This window comes from Gavialis gangeticus, unplaced genomic scaffold (assembly GCF_001723915.1).
Source record: "Gavialis gangeticus isolate Ggan-Ray unplaced genomic scaffold, GavGan_comp1, whole genome shotgun sequence".
In the NCBI taxonomy this organism is placed as follows: domain Eukaryota; kingdom Metazoa; phylum Chordata; order Crocodylia; family Gavialidae; genus Gavialis; species Gavialis gangeticus.
In genome coordinates, this window is record NW_017729031.1 from 23968465 (window position 1) to 23974528 (window position 6064).

Here is a 6064-nt window from a genome sequence, read left to right on the forward strand (position 1 = left end):
GGGTGGTGGAGATGTGTTGGCAGGTTTTGCATTTCTTTTCATGGCATGGTCTGGAACCATTCGGTGTGTTTTGGGCTGCAGGAAGTTTTCTTCTGGTGATGAGGTTAGCAAGGTTCGGTGCCTGTTTGAAGGCTAGAATGGGTGGATCTCAGAAGATCTCTTTAAGAATTGGGTCGCCTTCTAGTGTGGGTTGCTATTGTTTGAGGATTTTCCATATAGGTTTGAGGGAGGGGTGATATTTCATAACCAGTGGTGTGCGATTCGCGGGGGTTTTCCTTTTGCACTGCAACAATTCTTCACATGGTATCTGGGTGGCTCTCTCAAATGTGCATTTATTTCTCTGGAGGAGTATCCTTGTTGTGTGAAAGCCTTTTTAAGATTATTGAGGTGGCAATCTTGGGTGTTTTCCTCAGTGCAAATTTGGTGGGATCTGAGGGTTTGGCTGTGTATTGCAAGTTTCTTGGTGTGTTTAAGGTGATTGCTGGCTCTGTGCAGATATGTGTGTTGGTCTGCAGGTTTCTTTATAACGTGGTCTGTATTTTACAATTCTGGATGGTGATCATTGTGTCTAAAAAGGAGATGTTGGTGCTGGAGTTACTCAAGAGATAGTCAGATGGAGGGGTAATGATTGCTGAATTTCTGATGGAACTCAATCAGAGATTGTAGGTTTTCAGTCCAAATGATGAAGATGTCATCAATATATCTTAAGTATAGCAAGGGTTTGATGGGGGATTCTTCTTCCCAGTGGCTCATAAAAAGATTGGCATACTGTGGGGGCAATTTGGTGCCCAGGTTCTGGAGGAAGTGTTGGTTAGTAAAAGTGAAATTGTTGTGTGTGAGGATGAAGCACATAATTTCAGTAATATCTTTGGGTCTGTACTCAGAGTTGTCATCTTGCTTTTGTAGGTATGTAAGGAAGGCTTGTATGCTGCCCTGGTGTGAGATGTTGGTATACAAGCTGGTAACATCCATGGTGGCTAGGAAGGTGTTGCTGGGATGGTGGTCTGTTTTCAAGTTTTCGTAGAAAGTCTGTAGTGTCTTGGACAAACCTCACTCTTTCGGTAACAAGTGGTTTAAGGACTGATTCCCTGAAACTCATTGACTCTCTCACCCACTGACTCCTCAATTTATACTTTCACTGACTGGCTTTCTTGCATGCAGACCAGCTTCTGGCTTCTTTAATATTCAATCCATCCAGGAAGAGCACATACCAACTGCAGATACTTCCTCAGCCTGCTCAAGGGTTTTTTAACCCAAAAGCTTGCTAGAAAAATCTTTCTGACTATTTAGTTGGTCTAATAAAAGATATCAGATTTACCCAAAGAACCTTGTCTGCCATGTGTATGTATACATTTGGCTGTAGTAGGGGTGGGGAGCAGAGAGAAGTGGTGGGCATGTGCCCCCCAGCTCAGCAGGGTCCCCCCAGCCTCCCCTGCCAGCACTAGGAGGGGAAGGGGTGCCTGCCCCCCACAAAGCCCAGCTCCTATGGGGGGTGGGGGCCTCCAATTTTGTGCTTGTCCAAGGCCCCAGTACACCTTAATCCGCCTCTGTGCTTGCCACCCTCTTCTTTGCTTGTGGGGGGGCCCTAAAGCTATGCTTGCAGGGGGCCCCAAAAACTGTGGGCCGGCCCTGATGTAGCCCTGATCATTAAAGATAGTGGCTAGGTTCAGCATACCATGTCTATACCATTTTATGTAAGACACAGGGTATCATTTTATATATATTATTCTTATAAAGACCTTGAAGGACATATATCCACTTCTTTATTTGCAGATTTAATCTAGGTAACCAGTTCCCAATGCCCATTTTGAAAGGTTGGTTTGAAAAAAACAACAGACACTGAAGAATTTTCCCCAGAGGACAATACAAAATATGTCCTGCTGGGCAAAATGAATACAAATATTGGATGATGGCACTGCGATGAGGTTATGGAATGGATGTTTGAAAGGCAATTGCTGTGTGAGTTGCTGTTGTACTCATGTAACAATTGACTTAATTGTATATGCAGTTGAGCCATACAAACAACCTTGAGTATGAAAAAAAAAAATAATTCAGGAAGGCATTAGGATGTGAGTAAATGTAAAACCTATTGCTAGATAGGCTGCAGTGCTTCAGTATGTCCTGGAGAATTACATAAATCTAATGAAGCTTTCAAATCTTCAGAGACAGGACTTAGGCTTCAGGGTTTCCTATCCATCTTAAGATCAATAATGCAGTTAAGTAAAAATCACCTACAAATAAAGAGTGCAGAATTGGTTAGTGCCACTTCACTCTTGCAAAGGAACCTCAGAATGAAAAAGCCGAGGTTAGTTCTTTTCAGACTTGAAGTGGCAGCCCTGTTTGTTGGTCAGTAGCGTATGAGGGTTGCCTTCATCTTGGATGATTCACTTGTAAGGTAAAAATATTAGCAACCTGCAGGTGTAGGTAAAAGAGCTTGCTCCTCCCTTGGATGGGCAATGGTGTCCTTCTGCTGTAATGGCATTGCTGTCCTCTCCATTTATATTTATTCACCTAATTCCACCTCTCTCTCTCTCTTTATCTGTTCTCCCATCCTACCAGTCCTCTGATTTCCAGTCTTGGCACACACAGCCCTTCCCTCCATCTTGTTCCTCACTCCCAGAATTCTTTGCCCCGCTTGATGTGCCTGTGGCTATGATGTCAGGGATGTCTAGGAGTCAGTGAATCTCCTGCCAATGGTAAATTATGACTCAGTCTCCAAAATCATGAGATTGGCTTAAAAACCATGAAGGTTGTTTTTTTCTCCCCCGTATCAAAATAAGTTGAGTTCTATTTATTAACTCTCAGGATTCCCATTCTCCAATTTTCCTCTGTACCGTAAGTGATTGAAACGTTGATTTTTTTTTTTTCTTCAATGAAAGGCAAGATTTTCATGAATCCAATGTACAGGCAGTCCTTGACTTGCAACATTTCGAGTTACAACATTTTGCACTTACGTTTATAAATTGACATCCCGTTTCAACTTTATGACGTCAGTTTTGACTTTACAATGCTTGATCTGATGCGACGCCATGCCAGCGAACGTGTTTGCTGCATCGCCCATCTCCCTGGAGAACATCTGTCCAAACTTCCTTGGACACTTTCTTTAAGAAAGCAGACAAGACTCCAGACAAACCTGCAACCAAGACTCCTGAGAAGACTCCAGCCAAGAGCCCTTCAACAAGTCCAACCAAGAGCCCTTCAAAAAGTTCAGCAAAGCCACCTCAAAGAAATCCTTCCAAATCAATATGATTGCTATTTACAATATAAATACATAAATGTAGCTATATTACTCATCTATAAGTGACTGAATACAAAATTCTGGGGTATTTTTAGTGAAAATAGGATATTGGGCCTTGGTTCAGGAACAAATCCTCCATTTATAACGTTGTTTCTTATGAGAAAATTGGTCCCTGAGTTATAACGTTTTGACTTAAGGCGTGGTTTTCAGGAGCGAATTGTGTCATAAGTTCGAGGACTGCCTGTATAGTTCTTTAAAAAAATCTTCAAGAATGAGCAAGAGTTGGCAGTCGTGTTCATGGGAGGACAATAGGCAAAACAACAGGCTGTGGTTGGCTTGCACTTTGACTAGATAAAGAAGTAAAGCACTGAGCATAGTCCTCCTTCTGGATTGGCTGCTGATGGTTGAAATGTGTAAGCTTGATGGGCAAGAAGGCTTTTACTATTGGAAATGCATAGCTTTGTGGGAACATTTTTTTTTTTATTTTAACAACATTTTTATTTTAGAAATTTGGGTGAGTGGGCAAAAATACATTTAAAAACCTTGTTTTTTTTTAAAAATTTTATTTTGGGATTATGGGGTGTTCGCCCCCTCATCTTTCCAACACTATGCAATTTTACTAACATTTTAAAAGCAGTCAGAAAGGAGGATATGTTGCACTGGGTCCACCAGCTCAAATACTGCCAACCTCAGGCATTCAACATCCCTGAGACAGGCCTCAAAAGTGATGATATTAGCTTAAAAATCATGAGATCCAAACCCCTCAGATTTCGTTTGCCTACTTAATTTTTAACTCTAAGGCATTTCTTCTTAACCATAAGGAGCCAGCAATTTTTCTCCTTAAAAGAATGCTGATTTTCTCGGGTAATCATAGGATTAGGAAGGATATCAAGGGCCACCTTGTCCAACCCTCCCTGCACAAATACTGGGTGTTTTATTTCCAGGCTGTAGCAACGTAACTCCAGGAACAGGGACTTTAAGAAAAAAAAGTCTGCTAACATTATGTGAGCTGGCAATACTGATCTGGGAAGTGAAGTACATGGACAAGTGTTTATTATTGCCTCTATAGGAGCGTTATCTGTCTTTAGTGTTTAAACCTGGGTGTGCAATTATATGTTCATCAAAATATACAGGATATCTGGGGTCTGTAAATTTATTTTTCTTCAGTTAAAAGACCAGTTTCATCTCTCTCTTTTAAATCTGAACACAGAGACTAATGCAGGTTAATTATCTAGTGACTTAGACATCTCGGTCAGTGCATGAACTCCTTTGAATTAATTCATTTTTAATTGCTGAATTGTTGAGGAAATAATTAATAATAAATCATATCAGTGTAACAGGCAGATGATTTTCTGAGACATCTGGCCAGTCCTTTTAAAGGCTTCCAGGGAATTTAACTTGCCTTCTATCTTTTTGTTGCTCGGTATTTTCAGCTTTGTGTTATGCTCATTGAAGTAAATGGCAAAACTCCCAGACTTCAGTTCCTTAGAGAAGAAATATCATCTCATGATGAAGGCACTGCTGTGGCACTGAGTACTAGGTCTGGGATGGGGTGCAATTTCCTGCCACACATTTTTTGTGCGATGAGTCGCTTAATATCTCTGCACCTTAGTTTCTCATCTGTAAACTAGGGACAGTATTACTACTGCTTACTTTATCTGTCTTTGGGGCAGGGACTTTCTGTGTGTCTGTAAAATACCTAGCATAATGGGACCACAGCCTCGGTTAGGAGCCCTTGACATGCTACTGCAATATAAATAATAAAACACAACTGAGTGTTGTGCTTTAAATTGTAGTTACAGCTGGTGGGGGGCAGGGGTGCTTGTTAGTTATTAGTGAGTTTATATCCCTTTTGCCAAGTTACCTTTTGTTTGTTTGCATACCATAATATGTGCATATACACCTGCACTTGCATGCAGAAATCCTCACCACCTATCACGAGATGTCACATAAAAATTTTCACACAAAACAGTAGGTAACACCCTGATCGCCTTGAATTTCCTGTTAGGGTAAAGTGCTGCAAGTCAAAACTGTCATTTTAAGATCCCTCTGAAATACACCTCTTAAAAGGGCCTAGGATGTAGTTTGCCCTGTAACAGGGACATAGCGGCAGATGAAAACCCAAGAACCCCAAAACACATCCAGGAAACTGCAAGTAAAGCAATTCAGAACCATCTCAATGTGCTTGCGTTGCAGGAGACCATGTTTTCACATGTAGCTTAGTAATGATCTCCAGTTCCAGATTATGGACAAAATCAATAGTCCCACAAGTGAAAACCTGTTAACCTCTCTTAAGTGATTTATTTGTTGATGTGTTAGTGACTTGAAGAATGAACCTTGTCCAAATTTAAAGATAGGGAAGAAGACCCTTTGCCCTCAGATTGGACTTCTAAGATGTTCTAGAGGTAAGGGTCTGCGCTTTTGGCAGCTAAGACACTGAATATTGCTTCTGGTTGCGAGGACTTTTGAACATAGATTTTTTTTTCCCTTAAACATTTCAGAATTTACATAGTGAATATTTTTGGTGTGTTATCTGGTCCTTTATGGACTTAGAGTCACATAGGCCCAGAAGACTTTAAAGGCGACAACATCTGTCTGAATCTGATAAACGTATACCTAGGGACAGATCCAGTGCAAATCCAAAAAGCTCCCTAATTTTATGTACCATCTACCAGATTCATAAATACATGATCACAGCTGGTTTTGGCTATTGTATATCATTTCCATCCATAAATGGAGATGTCCCTTGCTTTACTAGCAGGCTAGGGTATTGCTGTTTGTGTTGCAAGCAAGTTAAAAATATTGTCGTGCTTTGCTGCAACGCAG